This window comes from Mustela nivalis, assembly GCF_964662115.1.
Source record: "Mustela nivalis genome assembly, chromosome: 13".
In the NCBI taxonomy this organism is placed as follows: domain Eukaryota; kingdom Metazoa; phylum Chordata; class Mammalia; order Carnivora; family Mustelidae; genus Mustela; species Mustela nivalis.
In genome coordinates, this window is record NC_139032.1 from 83,679,684 (window position 1) to 83,695,790 (window position 16,107).

The window sequence follows — 16,107 nt, forward strand, 5'->3', positions numbered from 1 at the left end:
GTGGAGCCACCACACCAGCCTCACACTTCCCAAACTTGATTATGACCTGAGAAAATACCAAAACCTCTATCTAGTTGAACCTCTACAGCTTGGGTGACAGCTCCCACTGCTGTCTGTGCTCTGGCTGCCTCTGTCCCCAACCCTGTGCTCTCCCTCGCCAGGTCAGCATCTGCAGGTCTCCCGATGGAGACCGCCCTCAGACCGCCAGGACGTCTGGCCATTTACACATCCTTCCTCATGAGCGGTGGTCCTCAAGGGTTAGGGTTAGGAGGACAAAGGCTCTACCTTTTCATTCTGTCCTTGATTGTGACACCTGTTAGGAATAAGCTCCAGAACTCCCCTGCAGAGCTGAGCCGAAGCCTCCTTGAGGTTTTGCTTGATCCTTGCTACATCCTTGCTCGGCCTCTAGCCTTTTTCTCTCTTCCCAGTCCCACTTCTTCACTCCCTAGCAAGTTTCCCTGAAACTCTTCCTAGTAAGTCACTTCCCTGTGAAATCCCATCTGATGTTCTGTTTCTGGGGCCCCAAACCTGAGACAGTAGTCATTGTGGATATATCCAGTGAGTATCATGCCATTCCCCAGGGTTCATCACAGTTAACACCTGTACACCTTGCCAAACCTTGTCCTCTGCAAAATCAAATATACTGTGACTCTTTTAAATAAAAATGGAATTATAAGGTAAACCATGCACCTCACCTTTTTCACTTAAAATGGTTCATGGACCTGTGGAATTTAAGAAACAAAACAGAGGAGCATAGGGGAAGGGAGGGAAAAACAAAATAAGATGAAATCAGAGAGACAAAGCATAAGAGACTCTTAACTATAGGAAACAAACTGAGGGTTGTTGGAGGGGAGGTGGGTGGGGTAACTGGGTGACGTGCATTAAGGAGGGCATGAGATGTAATAAGCACTAAGTGTTATATGCAACTAATGAATCATTAAACTCTACCTCTGAAAGTAGTAATACACTGTATGTTAATTGATTAAAAAAACAAAACAATTCATATTCCATGATTATAGAATATATATATATACACACTTCAATATTTTTCAGGTATATGGCTGCCTATAACTTAAAGTCCAAATAAACACCAAAAACAGTTTTGATATCAAAAATATTTTGATATTAAAAACATTTTGAGCCAGCACCTGGGTGGCTCTGTCAGAGAAGCATGTGACTCCTGATCTTGGGATCATGCATTCGAGCCCCACATTGGGTACAGAAATTTTATTTATTTATTTATTGGAGGAGAGCAGTGAAGAAGAAATTTACAAAGACGAGAAACTTCATTGACTCATACCTAGAGTTCTGTTCATCAACAAGAAAAAAGATTATATACACATCGACTTCTAGGAACACCAAAAAGAAGCAAGGCAGAATTTACTAAAAATAGATAAATTAGGGACAGGCAGGCAGCTCAGTTGGTTGAGCATCTGAATCTTGGCTTTGGTTAGGGTTGTGGGATCAAGACCTGAGTCAGGCTCTGTGCTCAGTACGAAGTCTGCTTGGGATTTCTCTTCCTCTCCCTCTGTGCACCCCCCACTCATACAATCTCTCCCTCAAATAAATAAATAAATCTTTTTAAACAATAGGTAAATTATATCTTCTTTACCCTACATCTTTAAACTCCTGGAAGGGGTTAAAGGTCTAAAGAAAATTAATATATTTTATATGTATATATAACTTTCAGTACATTAACACCAAAACATATAACTCTAAGTATATTTAAGATATACATAAAACTCATGTAAAAAATTAGGATGTTTGGGGCGCCTGGGTGGCTCAGTGGGTTAAGCCGCTGCCTTCGGCTCAGGTCATGATCTCAGGGTCCTGGGATCGAGTCCCACATCGGGCTCTCTGCTCAGCAGGGAGCCTGCTTCCTCCTCTCTCTCTCTGCCTGCCTCTCTGCCTACTTGTGATCTCCCTCTGTCAAATAAATAAATAAAATATTAAAAAAAAAAAAAATTAGGATGTTCTTCTTTAGAGTCTTGTGATTTAAGGAGGCAGGCAGAAGATAAAGGAGAATTAAATGACGTGTTTGTGTATTATTAGTCTAATGCTATTTGGTGTTTCCAAGGAATATCCTTTCGTTATTGACAAAATATATTTGGGGGGGATGCTGGGTGGCTCGGTTGGTTGACTGACTGCCTTCAGTCCAGGTCAGGACCCTGGAGTCGCAGGATCGAGTCCCGCATCAGGCTCCCTGCTCGGCAGGAGTCTGCTTCTCCCGCAGACCTCTCTCCTCTCATGCTCTCTCTCAAGTGAATAAATAAAATCTTTAAAAAATATATATGTGTGTATATTTTGGATATTTAAAAAGGATATGTTGCTTGAATTATGCCTATATTTCAAGGAAGAAGAGTTTATTTACAGATGTTTCATGAGTCTCCAAGAATTAAAATAACAGTCAACAAGCAATAGAAAATTTCTGTATTTCAATACCACCATTATTTAAGATTATCAACACATTTAGAACATAATTGAAAACATAACAGTAGGGGCACTTGGGTGGCTCAGTCAGCTGAGGCTCTGACTCTTGACTTCAGCTCAGGTCATCATCTCGGGGTCTGAGATCGAGCCTGCATGGGGCTCCGCACTCAGCACGGAGTCTACTTGAGATCCTCTCCTTCTGCCCCTTCCCCTGTGTGCGTATGCTGTCTCTCTCTAAAATAAATAAATAAGGGGCACCTGGGGGTTCAGTCATTAAGCGTCTGCCTTCGGCTCAGGTCATGGCCCCAGGGTCCTAGGGTTGAGCCCTGCATCAGACTCCCTGCTCGGCGGGGAGCCTGCTTCTCTCTCTCCCACTCCCCCTGCTTGTGTTCCCTCTCTCGCTGTGTCTTTCTCTGTCAAATAAGTAAATAAAATCTTTTTAAAAATAAATAAATAAAATAAATCTTAAAAAAAAAAAAAGAAAATGTAATCGTAAAAACGATCTCTTACTGGATTACAAGTGTAAAAGAGATTTAATAAAGCAATGTAACATTCATTTTCCACAAACTGACGATACTGGTGCATTAAATCAAACAGAAGCCTTTAAAAGACAAACTCCTATGAATGACAAAATTGTTTTATATTCATTTGGAACTGTTCAATGTTAACATATCAAAAACTCTGGTGGGCCAATAATCTGTAACGTAATTTAAGGATGTTAAGATGAGGCATGTAGAGAGATGCACTTGCACTGCTGGTAAATTAAGAAACAGAGGAGGGTCAGATGTGAGACAGAACTTCTATGGTGGTGTTTTTCCTATTTGTGCACTGCAAAGGGAAATCTCCAATCTAGTTATTAAACTTTCAGTCTGTCAGAGGTAATAGCTATTATGCCGAAAGCAATTACACAGGCTAGCACTGGAGATCTGAGGGTTTTGTTGTTGTTTTAGCAGAAGGAAGATAATTCCTGGGTTTGTGCGTATGTGCACTTATCTCTTAATCAGCAAGTACATCCACGATATCAAAACTCTCGCTCCTTTTTCCATTTCTGCTTGATTGGCAAAATCACAGATTAAAGAAATCAACAACATTACCCTAGATAAGTGTGCCCCCATGTTGCTTGCATTTGATGTAAACATTTTTAGACAATTTTTAAAGATTTTATTTATTTATTTATTTGACAGAGAGGGAGAGAGAGCCAGAGAGTATAAGCAGGGGGAGCGGCAGAAGGAAAGGGAGAAGCAGGCTTCCAGCTGAGCAGGGGGCCCAATGTGGGACTCAATCCCAGGACCCTGGGATCATGACCTGAGGTGAAGGCAGTAGCTTAACTGACTGAGCCACCCAGGCATCCCTTAGACAATTTTTAATAACAGATTTACTTGTAGGGGATTTTCTTGAGATGCAGAGAAGTGGCTGCATTTCCATGAGGGTTCTTTCTGATATTGCTAGCTATATTTTTAACATCCTTTAAGAATATATATAAAAACGTGGGAGAAAATATATATGCAGATACTCCCCCAAATTAAACTAACCATGATGTCATTCCTACAGAATTATAAAAAGAATCACTTTTTTTCCCCCTCTCTGAACAAGTATGTACCTCTTATTTGAATAAAACATAAGAATTTTCAGTTACCCTGGACCTGAACATTGAAATGGTCTGGAGTAGTACCACCCATGAGAAAATTATGTGCCTGTCAGGTAGAAGTGTTAAATTTATATTAATCACTGATATAATAAATGAACTTTTTGTTGTTGTTTATGTCTATTCTAACTATCTCATTAGAATGGTATCAATGGTTTAAAACTGGTCTCTGCTAACCCTTGTGAAGTTCTATAAAAAACAAAAGTAAAGTTCCTGACTGCTTGGTAAGAGGCCAAATCCTAACCACTAAACCACCAGGGAGCATCCTGACTGCTCTGTGGTGATTGCTAAGTATTCTAATGTGAGATGGGGGCAGGGGGAGGTAAAATACTCGTGGAATAAAATTCACCATTTTAACAATTTTTAAGCATATCTACAGGTCAGTGGCATTAAGTACATTCACACTGCTGTACAATCATCACCACCCATGTCCAGGATTTTTCATCTTCCCAAACTGTAACTCTGTACCCAATCTATTCCCCCTTTTGAGACCCTGGAAATCACTGTTTTACTTGCTGTCGCTATGAATGTGGCTACTCTAGCTGCCTCAAATAAGTGGAAGCAGACAATATGTGTCCTTTTGTGTCTGGCTTATTTCACTTAAGTTAATGTCTCCACAGTTCATCCTTGTAACGTGCCAGAATTTCACTCCTTTTACAGTCGAACAATATTACATTGTGTGTGTGTGTGTGTGTGTGTATTTATACATAGATACATACATATAAAACACGTTTTGTCCACCCATTCATCCAAGGGTGGACATTTGGATTGTTTCCCATTTTGGCTATCGTGAGTAATGCTACTAACATGAGAATGCGTACACATATGTGCTCAAGTCCCTGCTTTCCATTTCTTTGGGTATATACTCAGAAGCAGAACTAGGTGTTGGGTGATGTAGTAGTTCTCAGTTTAAGTCTGTGGGGAACCACCACACTCCAATGTAAGATTTGTGCATTGTATGGGTCTGAAAGGTATCTCTTGTCTCTTGCACACTGACTCCATGAACCTTAAAATTGCAACTTGTAACAAATGTCAGAAGTGGTCCAGGATTTCACAGCTGGAGGGGAGACAAGTGTAATAATAGCAGCTATCAGTTATTGATGGTTTACTAAATGCCAGCTTCTGCGCTATGAGCTTTATATACAAGGATGAAAATACAGCCAAGAAATCAAAAGTACCATCTTTTCCTATATGCATTTCTCAGTGTTAAGGTTGTTACAAAACAAAGAGAAACAAGTCAGTTGGTTAAACAGTTTAGATTTTCTCCTGAGGATTTTTCAGACCTCAAAAATATGTACTGTGACTTTCTAAGAAAGGATATGTGAAGCCATTATTCAAGCTGTTTGGCTTTTGTTGAAGATCACGTTGCAGGAATGATCTGATCGAGGTCAAGGGCAGCACTATTAGCACTGGGGACCAGACTGCTCTTTGCGGTGGGAAGCTGCTGTGTGCACTGTAAATCATTCAACAGCATCCCTGTCCTCTACACACTAGATGCTCCAAGTACATTCCCCAACTTATGACAATCAAAAATGTCTCCAGACATGGCCAAATATCCCCTAGGAGGCAAAAATCACCCACAGTTGAAGATTACTGGTCTGTTACTATCTCACTAAATTCACTAACCACTTCCCCACTTAAATAGAAGCCATTGAACAAATTTCCTTGCTGTCCCCTCCCAGCTCAAACCTTTGTTTTCCTCCTTTCTTCTTCATCTACAAAACAACAGCTGCCCCCTCAGCCTCTCCTGTGCACTGGATTCCATTCCCACTCACCTCATACCAGAACCTGTCCGGCAATTACCCACTGGATAATATGTCTAATTTCTCCTTGAGCCTCCAAACATGCTCATTTTTTTTCTTTCCTAAACAAAACAAACAAACCCAAACCCTTTCTCAACCCTCTTAAGTTTATCCCTCTCCTCTATACAACTAAATTTTCATAAGAGTCCATCTTATACTTAGGGCCTCTACTTTTCTTCACCTCACATTGATTTTTCTGCCCAATAAAATCTGGGTCTACAGCCATTTCTCTATTCTCTCAAAGACCAAGACCTGCCATTTGCCCAGTTAAGTGGTTCCCCCAGGGTTTGGTCATTACCTGCCATCACCTATGGTTGACAATATTTTGAATAAACTTTTTCCTTTTTGTTTGTTTTATTGTGGACTTTGGTTTTTGTGTTTTGTTTATTTATTTATTTTTTTTTATTATTAACTTCTGAAGAAAATCTGTGACCTGGGGAGTACCCTATGTCTTGAATTACGTGACACACTCTCCCGGTTGTCTTCTCACCTCATTGGTAGTGTTCTCTATTTCCCTGTGTCTTCTGTCACCCCAAAATGTAAGCAGTCCTTGGGGGGTGACTTTCAGTACTCCTATAAATGATTTCCATCACTCCAAAAATGCCTAGGAATTCTCTGTTTATCTCTGACCCCATTATATCCTGAGTTCCGAAGTAAGATCTGTTAAGAGCAAGATAGCAGAATTTGGGGGGAGGATCAGAATTTATTACAATAAACAATAATAACTACCACCAAAAAAATACCTTCTGCACGCCAGACACTGAAGAAAGCACTTTACAAACTAACTAATTTAACGTACTCCTCAACAACTCTATGAAGTAAGCCTCACTATTTCAACATTATAAATGAAGTTACAATCTCAGAGGAGTTCGGTAGTTCTCTTATAGCTAGCAAATCCTAAGTATCAGATCATAACTGGTTTTCACTTCAGAGCCAATTTTCTTAACCAAGTGCTACTGTTTCATCTTATCTTTTACATTTCTCCTCAAAGTTTAATTCTCTTAGATCTTCCTGATTTTCACAAACTTACAGGATCATTTAAGGTCAAAACTGTAAGCTGTGTACACTCTTGGCCTCTGTATTAAAGAAGATATTTTTCCAAGAATTCTAGGACTAAAAGAGAGTCATCATTATATAGTTCATCTCCAAGCCTGTAGGCAGAATTGTATCTAAACCATTCCAGACAGATGGGTATCTTCTATTTTTAATGACATCTAGGAAAGGAGATTCTCGCCTACTAAATTTAGATTGTGAGCCAAAGGCAGGAAGCATGTCTAATTTTATGCTCCATATAGCTACACCTTCATATACAGCTGGTAATATGCATCCTACCAGGATTATTACCGTAAGTAGAAATGGACACTTAGAAAATACAATGAAAAAAATAAAGCTGGTCACTAAGGAGAGATTCCAATGGACTCTTCAGGCAGACAAGAGGACAAAATCATTCTAATCTAAAGTACAAAAGAGTTGACATCATATTCTTCCGTATGTATTAAAATCCATCTGGTGGAAGTAACTGGAAAAACAGAATCTCTAGTATGAGGTACACGCATCACCTGGCTGTAACTACTTTCAAAGAGTTAACTCCAAATCTTAGGGAGAAAAGTCTTGAATGCATCTGAAGTTACTGGCATTTTGAGGTTTACAGTTCTACTCTTGCCATCACTTCCTCTAGGCTCTAGGCTTTGGAATCCAAACACGTCACCACTACCCTCAAAAGATTTCTAATTCTGCCTGTCAGATCGTCTTTGCCAGCTCTCAACACATTAAATGAAAAACAAACAAAAAATTCACAAATGCTGCAAAATGAAGTTTCTAGCAGTATACTTTAACAGAAATTCTTTGCACTATTTGTTACAACATAAAGCTAAAATTGCTTTAAGATAATTATCTCGAAGAAGCTACCAACTAGAGCTGACACAAATGTTTAATTGGCCCTTTGTGAAATGTTTTCCCGAATGAACCAGCTGAGCATCCATCTTCACAAAGTTAGGAGGGCTTTAGTATTACTTCAAATAACATAACCTCTTGGGTCAAATCACACTGCAAAATTACATCTGTTTTTAAATGATTAAAGGAAACTGCAGAGTGGATAATCACATGAGTATAACTTCTGACCTCCATTATCACATTAAAATCTAGCACAGACTAGCAATAAATGAAAGCTGATAAAGCCAGGGAAATGTTTATATAAAATTACCATAGTACCGTTGGTACACTTCTAAAAACCCAGGTCATGGCTCAATTATTTTTTAAAACAGATATTCATCAAAAACAGCAAATGACAAGTATAAGATGAAAATACTGACCTAAACCAATCTGGCAAAACCACCAAACACTTTTTTGAAAGTAATTCATGTTGTTTCCCAAAACATCATCTACTATCTAGGCAACAAGGGAGGCCATTTATGGCCAAAACAGTTCTATGGGTTTGGTGAAGGATTTGACAATGAACTGGAACTAAAGGGACAGTTTCTACTTTGTCACCTTCTAGTTTTACAATCATTGTTTTCTTTTTTTTAAGATTTTATTTATTTATCTGACACAGAGAGAAAGAGAGATTACAAGTATCACAAGTGGGCAGAGAGGCAGGCAAACAGAGTGGGGAGTGGAGGAAGCAGGCTCCCTTCTGAGCCGAGAGCCCGATGCAGGGCTCGATCCCAGGACCCTGAGATCATGACCTGAGCTAAAGGCAGAGGCTTTAATCCACTGAGCCACCCAGGTACCCCTACAATCGTTTTAACCTGCCTAAGTATAAACCTGTTACAAGAATAAAATACACATTTCAAACTAACAATCACTTTCAAGTTTATATCAAGATGTCATACCTCCCAAAATTTAGCCTAAACAACAAAAATATTACCCTGTGTTTGGCTATACAGTAGCTACCACATAAGTCCCAAGTTTTACTTGGTGTCTGCTGGAGACTCATGCAATTTTTTTTCTCAACTGTTTCTCAGTCATCACCCAATCTGGAGATGGTTAATTACTTTATGATTCCAATTCATATTTTATCACAAAATAATCTCTTATTAGTCATTAGAGTAAGCAATTCATAACACACAGGATTTTTAAATAACAGCTTAGTTGAGATACAACTCACGTGCCATAAAGTGTATAACCTCTTTCAAGTGTGTACCTCAGGGGCACCTGAGTGGCTCAGTTGGTTAAGCATCTGCCTTCAGTTCAGCTCATGATCCCAAAGTCCTGGAATTGAGTCCCATGTCAGGCTCCCTCAGGCTCCCTCCTCATCACTGGGCTCCCTGCTCAGCTGGGAGTCTGTTTCTCCTTCTCTTTCTCCTATGCCCCTCTCCACTAGCTTGTGCTCTCTCTCTCTCACTTGCTCTAAGTAAATGAACTTAATAATCTTAAAAAAAAAAAAAAAAGTGTGTAACTCAGGGGTTTTTAGTATGTTCCCAAAAATTCTACATCAGTCACCACTATCTAATTCCAGAACATTTTCATCACCCCAAAAAGAAATCTCATATCCATCCACAGTCACTCCCCATTTCCGCCTACCCTGGCAACCATTAATCTCTTTTGTCTACATGGATTTGCCTCTACGGGGTATTTCATTTAAATGGAATCATATAGTATATGGACTTTTGTGACTGGCTTCCTTTACTTAACATCATGTTTCCTTTTTTTTTTTTTTTTTTAAGATTTTATTTATTTATTTGACAGAGAGATCACAAGTAGGCAGAGGCAGGCAGAGAGAGAGGGGGAAGCAGGCTCCCTGCTGAGCAGAAAGCCCAATGCGGGGAATCACTCCCAACATCATGTTTCTTTTGAAGATTGATCAATGGTGAAGCATGTATCAGTAGTTAATTTCTTTTATGACTGCATAATAGTTGACTGTATGGATATACCACACCACATTTGCCCAAATATCAGGCGATAAACAATTGGGTTGTTTCCATTTGTTTTTTGGCTATTATGACTAACACTGCCTTGAAAATCTGTACAAGTTTTTGCATGAACATATGTTTTCATTTTGTTGAGTGTATACATAGAAATGGAATTGCTGGGCGCCTGGGTGGCTCAGTGGGTTAAGCCGCTGCCTTCAGCTCAGGTCATGATCTCAGGGTCCTGGGATCGAGTCCCGCATCGGGCTCTCTGCTCAGCAGGGAGCTTGCTTCCTCCTCTCTCTCTGCCTTCCTCTCTGCCTACTTGTGATCTCTCTCTGTCGAATAAATAAATAAAAATCTTAAAAAAAAAAAAAAGAAATGGAATTGCTGGGTCATGTGGTAACTCCTTGCTCTCAAGTTTATTTACAGAATTACCAAACTGTTTGCTAAAGTGAATACATCATTTTACAGTCCCACCTGCAATGTAATGAGGGTTCTTCATGTCCTCATCAACACTTGAAACTGTCTTTCTCTTTTATTACAAATCACGGCCATGGGCATGATGTAGTATCTCATTGTTGTTTTGATCTGCATTCCCTAATAAATAATGATGTTGAGCAACTTCTCATAAGCTTATTGGCCATTTATGTATCTTCCTTAGAGAAATGTCTATTCAGATCCTTTGGTCATTTATAAGTTGAGTTATTTGCTTTTGTATAGTTGAGGGGTTGTTTGGTTTGGTTTGGTTTTTTTACATTCTGGGTTGAAGTCCCTTATCAGATATATGATTGCAAATCAATTCCCAACATTCTGTGGGCTGTCTTTTCAGTATCCATTAGTCTGTCATTGGACCTCCTCAATTAACTTTGTGTCTCATCTCTTCTTTCTTTTCTTCTAACAACTGATAATCAATTTATTAAAAGGGTTGAATCAAACAAGTGCAACAGCGACTTCAACCTGAACTCCTGGCTCAATACCAAGGGAAGTCATCTACATAACCAACTCAGAAGGATGGTGCCAATCAACGCATTCCTTCTGGGTCCTCATCTGAAAATGATCCCACGTCTTAGAATAGTCACCACAAGGAGTTTTCCTGGTCGTGCTTCTCAGTCTTGACAGGCATCTGAACTGATCTTTGCACCCTGAGATTCTTTTCCTTCGTACCTCTGATCAAATCAGCACACAACTGCCTCAAAGGTTTTATGCTATGGCTGGTTAGAGTCATTCTAATTCAGTGAGTCACAACCTGTGGTTCCATGGGTGTCCTTCAGGCGTTTTTTAAAGCCATGGACATGGGGTGCCTGGGTTGCACAGTTGGCTGGGCATCCAGCTCTTGATTTTGGCTGGGGTCATGACCATGGGGTCGTTGGGTTGAGCACCACCTCAGGCTCCATGCTCAGTGGGGAGTCTGCTTGGGATTCTCCCTTTCTCTCTGCCCCTCCCCACTGCTTGCACACATTCTCTCTAAAATAAATAAATCCTAAAATATAAACAAATAAGTAATCTAAAAGCCATGGCCATGGCATGGCTTCCTGACCAACTTGTTCCTCAAGAAGAGTGAACAGCCGAGGAGTCGGGAGCAGAAGCAGGCCTGACGAAGTTCCACTGTAGCCACAACCATGTCTTCTTCAAAAAGCCGTTTTTCTCTTACTTTCTACACCGTCTTTTCCTTCTAGTTTCTGGGAGATTTCTTCAACTTCACTTGGTTCTAACCATTTTTTAAAAAATATTTGGTTCTGATTTGTTTTAATTTGAGCTGCCACAGTTACATATATCCCAAAGTTTTTTCATTTCTAAATCATTCCTTCTTCAAAGAATCCAGTTCTCATTTTGTAAGTCCTTTTCTCTATGAGAAAGCCCCAAAACGGGGCTTGACCCCAGGACCCCAAGACCACAACCTGACCTAAAACCAAGAGTTGGACACTTAACCAACTGTCTAGGTGCCCCATTATTTTTTCATTTCATATCTTTACTCTGAGCCCTACCCTACCTCTATTTCCACCAGATCCTTCCATGCAATGTGTTCACTTTGGACTCTGTTGTTCATGTTGAAGGTTTTTTCCTGTCTCGTGATCCTTAGTAATTGTCTGTTACTATTTAAGAATGAGGCCCTGAAAGATGCGAATGGCATCCCTGGTGTATAGACAGTGTTTTCAATCAGAGAGCTTCCCTACAGGAAATAGCTCTTTCATTAGAGAGCCTTAAATGTCAGTATGAGAAAGTATTTTCTTTGAGTTTTCTTCAGTTTCTCTAAAAAACAACCTTCAATCTCCTGAATTAGCCACACAAATCTGGTCCCAGTGGTCAGGAGCCACAGTATATTTGGAGATGAAGTGAGAGGTTGTAGGTCCACTGTTCACTATACAGCTAGTCCCCATTTCCCATCCCATGTGTCACTCCAGCCTGAAATCTCTCCAATTCAGAGGCCCCCACCCCTGGTCACATTTGATTTCTGAATAATAGAGGGGTGGAGGGCAGGTAGTTGTCTGGCTGCACAGTATAAGGCAGCGGACCTGGAGATTCAACATTTCAGTCAAGAGACTTTGAACCAATGCCCCATTTTCAGTTCAACGTCTCACTCCCACCTCTGAAGTACCTGGTGCCACTTGAGAAATTTGTGGAGAGAATTAGTGTGCTTCTTATAGGCACCACATCTTCAGGTCCTAAAGATATTACCTAAAGGGTAATAACATTTCTCTGTCCTACTATGTCAGTTACTTTTTCCTCTATCAAGTTTCTATCATCAAAATTTTATTAAATCTCTGATCAGCTATTCTGTTCTCTATCACTCTTTTTATTTTTAGCCTTAACCTTTTCTGCTTTTTTAATGTCAAAAGAAATGTAAATGCATATGGAATTGCATCATTTTTAAGCAAGTTAATCTAAATTTATAATAACATTGGGAAGAAGATCTTATGAAGTACCTTTTAAAAATAAGAAAATTAAGTCTCAAATGATAAAATAAAATGCAGAAAGTCTAAAAAGGAGCAAGTGACAGAAACAGAATTTTAATCTATTAAAAGAGTGGAATGTTAGATTTGAGACCAATACAAAATTATGTAAAATATAAAAATAGGCTAAGAAATGTAATATTCAACATACAGATGAAAAGTACATAACCCACGTACATTTCTTCTCATTCGTGGAGTAAATCAAGAAAATTAAGAAAAGAATGAACTTGAGGCTCCTGGTGGCTCAGTCATTAAGCATCTGCCTTCAATTCAGGTCATGATCCCAGGGTCCTGGGATCGAGCCCCACATTGGGCTCCCTGCCCAGCTGGAAGCCTGCTTCTCCCTCTCCCACTCCCCCTGCTTGTGTTCCCTCTCTAGCTGTGTCTCCCTCCGACAAATGAATAAAATAAAATCTTTAAAAAAGAGAGAGGGCGCCTGGGTGGCTCAGTGGGTTAAGCCGCTGCCTTCGGCTCAGGTCATGATCTCAGGGTCCTGGGATCGAATCCCGCATCGGGCTCTCTGCTCGGCAGGGAGCCTGCTTCCCTCTCTCTCTCTCTGCCTGCCTCTCCATCTACTTGTGATTTCTCTCTGTCAAATAAATAAAATAAAATCTTTAAAAAAAATAAAAATAAAAAAGAGAAAAGAAGAAAAAAATGAACTCCATGAACTAAGAACTCAAAGATAAAATATAAAAGGGTAAGCTTAAAAGGAAAATGATTGACCCAAGAAAAGAAAATGAGTAGAAGAGATAGATTTCCTATCAGAACTTAAAACAGTGACGGAAATAGTAAATGCGGAAGCAAAAGGGAAGGAAAGGACAAGGGAGACAAAGGGATGAAAAGGTGAGGGAAGGAAGACAGAAGACGAGGAGAAGGGGACTGTCTCCTGCCGTCATCCCGTCCCTGCCCCAGCCCTCAGCACTGCGAGTGGGGGATGAGCTCAGAGAGAACCACAGTCAGAAAGCAACGCGGAGACTACATCAGGTCTGACACAGAGACGATCACAACAGTCAAGACCTTCCGCCCAGTGCTGACTAGATGGGACTTCTGGGTTGTCTCCAGAGATAAGGGACGGGTAAAGTATTTTACAAAAGACTAAGAATGGGAAGAAAATACTTACCACTGTGAGAGTGGTTTGCAGAATACTGAATTACGGCTTTACACTTTGGAAAATGCTAGTTTAAACCGCTGAATTTACTTCAAGAACCTAAAGCCTATTACATACAAACTAAAACCTCCTAAGAACAGTAAGAACTAACATTTACTGAATACTGACTAAGCCAGATTCTAAGAGCTTCGCATGTTATGACAGTAATAATAAGAGCTAACATCTGCAGAGTACTTACCATGGGAAGCACTAATCTAAGCAATTCACAAGTATTCATGTAATCCTCAAAACAAAGTACATGAAGGATACAGTACTTTACAGTCAAAGAAAATGAGACATACGCAAGTGAGGGAACCTGCTGGACAGTCCAGAGCAAGGCGCAAAGCTGGAGCTCTTAACTGTGATTTGATGCTGCCTCTGCTAGATGGGCTATAATGCAGCTGCAGTCTGAGCCCAAAATAATACTTCTCTGGGGGCACCTGGGTGGTTCAGTTGGTTAAACGCCCACCTCTTGATCTCAGTCCAGGTCTTGATCTCTGGGTCATGAGTTCAAGCCACATACTGGGTTCCAAGCCCAGTGTGGAGCCTACTTAATAAAAAATTTAACAAAATAGGGGCGCCTGGGTGGCTCAGTGAGTTAAAGCCACTGAGTTCGGCTCAGGTCATGATCCCAGGGTCCTGGGGTCAAGTCCTGCATCGGGCTCTCTGCTTAGTGGGGAGTCTGCTTCCCGCTCTCTCTCTGCCTGCCTCTCTGCCTACTTGTGATCTCTCTCTGTCAAATAAATAAATAAAATCTTTTTAAAAAATTTTAACAAAATAAAAATGAATAAAAAACTTCACTGTAAGAAGAAATTTTTCTCACATTAAGTGGCACATTTTTTGTCTTCAGAAAGTTCCTTAATGTTGTTATAAACTGTATGCATTTTTACAATAATTATTATCAACATTCTATGGCCCAGAAGTGAACCAGACGGATTTTCAGTCCTGCCCTAGAAAACATTTTAAATCACTCACAAAGACCTCCTCAACTGAAATTACAGGACCATCTCTATCCCTTGTAGTGTTTCCTGACATTAGTTTAAAACCTATCTGTGAATGTCAAGGGACACTCATAATGGAAGAGAGCATGTTAAGTAGAAGCAGCCTAGAAAGCTTATGATTTCTTAAATAACCTTCTCTCAATTTAAAGAACCTAAAACTGGGGCACCTGGGTGGCTCAGTGGGTTAAACCGCTGCCTTTGGCTCAGGTCATGATCTCAGAGTCCTGGGATCGAGTCCCGCCTTGGGCTCTCTGCTCAGCAGGGAGCCTGCTTCCCTCTCTCTCTCTCTCTGCCTGCCTCTCCATCTACTTGTGATTTCTCTCTGTCAAATAAATAAATAAATAAATAAATAAATAAATAAATAAAGAACCTAAAACTATTCTTATTTGATTTAAACTGTCAATACTGTTTTTGTTTTCTGAATAATAATGGTTTTCAAAGGGCTTTGACAGTTTTTGTTTTGTTTTGTTTTTAATTTTATTCATTCGTTTGACAGAGAGATCACAAGTAGGCAGAGAGGCAGACAGAGAGAGGGGGAAGCAGGCTCCCCACTGAGCAGAGAGCCCGATGCAGGGCTGGATCCCAGGACCCTGAGATCATGACCTGAGCTGAAGGCAGTGGCTTAATCCACTAAGCCACCCAGGTGCCCCGCTTTGACAGTTTTTCCTTTGCTGGTAGTGAACCAAAAGCTGATACACCAACATTTAGAAGCCATGAGGTGGCAAGAAAAGCAAGGTCATCACCATATATTTGAAATTTCAAGTAACTTAGTAAACCAGACTCCATTTCCCCAGTGCAACAAGTGTTCTTACCCTCCTTCATGACACTGGGCAAGTTACTCATATTTCAACTGTACCTGCCTTGTTTCTCCTAGCCACAAAATAAAGGAATCCAAATAGATGTTCCTTAAAAGTCCCTTAAAGCTAGGGGTATCTGGTTGGCTCAGTTGGTTAAGCATCTGCCTGAGACTCAGGTAGTGATCCCAGGGTTCTGGGATCAAGTCTCACATTGGGCTCCCTGCTGAGCGGAGAGCCTACTTCTCCCCTTGCCTCTCTCTCTCTCAAATAAATTAAAATCTTAAAAAAAAAAAAAAGTCCCTTGGGCACCTGGGTGGCTCAGTGGGTTAAGCCGCTGCCTTTGGCTTAGGTCATGATCTCAGGGTCCTGGGATCGAGTCCTGCATCGGGCTCTCTGCTCAGCAGGGAGCCTGCTTCTTTCTCTCTCTCTCTCTCTCTGCCTGCCTCTCTACTTGTGATCTCTCTCTGTCAAATAAATAAATAA

At 40.4% G+C, this 16,107-nt stretch overlaps 1 protein-coding gene across 8 annotated transcripts in view; it reads right to left on the reverse strand.

The window, feature by feature from the left end:
- The window catches only part of SCAI (suppressor of cancer cell invasion), a 143,147-nt gene that overhangs the window by 98,642 nt on the left and 28,398 nt on the right, over positions 1–16,107 (reverse strand). Inside the window, exon 2 of one of the 8 annotated variants that reach the window (XM_082695542.1) lies at positions 696–722. The exons of the other annotated variants lie outside the window; for them this stretch is intronic. The gene's annotated coding sequence lies outside the window, so the exon portion shown is untranslated. The remainder of the gene's footprint in view (positions 1–695; positions 723–16,107) is intronic. 8 annotated transcript variants of the gene reach the window in all.